Source organism: Rosa rugosa, chromosome 6, assembly GCF_958449725.1.
Source record: "Rosa rugosa chromosome 6, drRosRugo1.1, whole genome shotgun sequence".
NCBI classification, from domain to species: domain Eukaryota; kingdom Viridiplantae; phylum Streptophyta; class Magnoliopsida; order Rosales; family Rosaceae; genus Rosa; species Rosa rugosa.
The window spans coordinates 8,061,229-8,064,284 of NC_084825.1; the positions used below are offsets into that span (position 1 = coordinate 8,061,229).

General features: G+C 38.1%; 1 pseudogene; it reads right to left on the reverse strand.

Annotated features, from left to right (window-relative positions):
• Nucleotides 1–523: 523 nt before the first annotated feature.
• Nucleotides 524–2,298, reverse strand: LOC133718495 (salicylate carboxymethyltransferase-like; annotated as a pseudogene).
• Between the last annotated feature and the right edge of the window lie 758 nt (nt 2,299–3,056).

Here is a 3,056-nt window from a genome sequence, read left to right on the forward strand (position 1 = left end):
ACCCTCATCCATATCCCTTTATCGATCTCTTGGTGGGATGCCAGAGTCCGATCTGAGACTCTGAGTAGGTTGTGGGAGAGGGACGTAGCTACACGATAGTACATAAGTGCTAGTGCAGCAGAGTTGTTGATACGTCGGTGGAGGCTGTGCATAGACTGGACTGGGCCTAAAGCAAATGAAGTTGCGCAGATTGCTGGTATGACAACCCTTGCTAGTTGGTGCATGTTTGAATACATAGGATTAGTATATGCTTCTGTCATATTCAAGATGCTTTCTTGTTGCTCATTGTGATCGGGGTTTTAGGCTTTATGTCCCCAATCATATTCAACAGTTTCATTAATCAAAGTTTAAGGGCAGCTGCACCAATCTTTATTTCAAAAAAAAAAAAAAAACCACAACGGTGTTACTAGATTGAAAAGATCGAGTATAAGAAAAGGAGAGCAAATTAAAGATGAATCTGAAGAACAAACTTTCTTTGTTTATGTAATACACTAATATTAGAAACACTGTAATGTGACGCAGTTTAAGATTGTGTACGACGCCATGGCTACTAACCAAAAGTATAAACATTTATCCTTAACCACAACAATGCATGTTCTCGATTATTCAAGTAGCTCAATACTCCTTTGTCAACGATAGAACTATATCTATAGACTGGCACTTCTCCTTTTCCATGTGATCAAGAACATCTTTTTCATACCTGCGAAACAAATCTTCCATAACTCCTTCTCCAAAGTGACTGACCAGAAGAGGCTCCACCGCAGACCTAACGTGAATGGAGAATATACCCGCCCTTGCTTTCTTACTGAGACCACTATCAGCTTCCTTTATAAAAGAGTCCCAATCATGTTTAAAAACTTGATGGTCCTGCAACCTAAAGGATCCTTCTGTCTCGATCAGCTCCATCAGTTCCTCCATTGTAGGTTCATAGTATGGAATATTGAAGTAGTCTAAGTTTTTCTTTTCAATCAAACCCTGAGATTCATGAAAGTAGCAAATAAGAGAATAATAATTAAAACCAAAAACTAAAAGGTCAAATAAAAGACAAAAATGCCGTTACAGACTTACATAGAAGTGTTTATGTATTCCTGTGGACTTTTTGTATGGAACGGTGAAAATAATAAAAGGGTGTTTCTTTGATCAGATCAGAGTTGGGGGAGAATGTGTGTGTGCACGTGTGTGTGTGGCACGTGATGTATATTCTAAATCAGAAGGTATATTCTAAAAGTTGGAGGAGAATGTGCAGTACACATGATGTATTAATATGCCAAAGATGGTTTAAGAGTAATCATCTGCAAAATAGTGAAAATACACGTACTGACATACCTCTAAAACCATATCATTGATTTTCAATCCAAGAAATTCTAATATAGAGAGGGGTTAATGACTGTTTATGCTCCCCCTGATTGTGAGGACCATTCTACCCTGAGGGACCAACTCTTCTGCACGAGACCTTAGAAACACTGTGAAGTCGTTTTTAAATTGCCCAAAGTATTCATTAAACACAGAAGGTGGGCTTGTCTTGGCTGTGCATATGTTTCCCTCGTTGAGTCCTCCTTTTGTTACCAAACCTTTTGGAACCTGCAGGCATTCCACCAATATGATCAAAGCTGGGATTTTCATCGATCTGATGGTTGTGATCAGCAAAACATATGGATCGGAGACAAGTTAATAAAAGAAAATAACATTATATATAAACCTTAGAGATCCATTGCAGAGAGTACGAAGAGTGGAAAAAGTTGATAGAATTCTTAGGAAAGATCCTGCCATAGAAAGAACCGGGCATTCCTGCAATGAAGCATGGCTCCAGCCACTTCCTTTCTTCGAGTTTTTTGTAGAAGCTTGGCAATGATTTGAAAACTGTGTTAAAGTCGTTTTGGGGAAGATCATTCAAAAATACTTGGAGCGATGGAGGTCGACGGTTCAATTTTTGACATGTATTCTGGATCATGTCGATGACATTTGATACGACTAAAAGGGTGTTTGGTCCTGAAGAACATCCCAAGTCACCAATCCTCAAACACTCTGCAGGGAGGTTGGAGCTACACAGCTTCTCTATGCTTGCATCTAAAATGGGCTTCACCCATGAAATCACTGCTCTCTGAAAGGAACACGTATTTACGATATTAATTATATCTCGTAAGAAATTTTAAGAAACAAGTCGAGAGAGAGAGAGAGTAACTTGAAGAAGCGAGTTGTTTGAATAGCTTGTTCTCCCACATCCGCCATTCATGTGAAGGACTTGCTCCACCTCCATTGGATGTTTGCTTTCAAATGCTCTTCCTCTTTAAACACGAATTCAGCTGCTAATTAAGAAGACTCCGGCCCGTATATATATTACTTAAGGTGGCACGGGAAATAACAAATAATAGAAATAAGAAAATGAAAGAAAAGTAAGAAAATATTATAATATATATACACATATTTTTATATAGGAAAACTTATTGAGTCGAGGTGTACAAGTGCATTGTCTTAAGTGTCACGCCCCGATTTTTAAACGTACAACATTTAAAAATCAATATAATCTCATAATTATACATGCATAAATGGTTCAACCATCAATACAAAATACCTGAAAAACTTTTTCCTTTTAAACCAAGTACATACTGATGCCCTGAACCCACTATATCAAAACAGACTCACTCCGCAGAGTCAAATATTACATAACTTTACGAATTAAATTGGCACAACAAAATAATAAGTAAATGCTCCTCAGAGCTTACTACAAAGCGGAAGTCTTAACAACGGTAAAGTCATAAAATTGGCTTCCTACCGTAAAACTGCAACCATCGGATCTCAGCTTCAGCCATGATTACCCTGACCTGCAAGATTAACCATATACCATCGAATAGTGCACTGAGTTGCCGCACAACAAACCCGGTAAGCTTATGAAAGCTTGTATGAGTAAACTCAAAAAAGAAAACCACACAACTCATACCAAAACGAGGAAAACCTTTCAACTCGTGAAAAGGGAACACATACCATGCTTCCCAAAACAATAATCTTTTCCCAAAAGAAACAACACAAGTCACCCCGTGACAAAATCATATAAAATG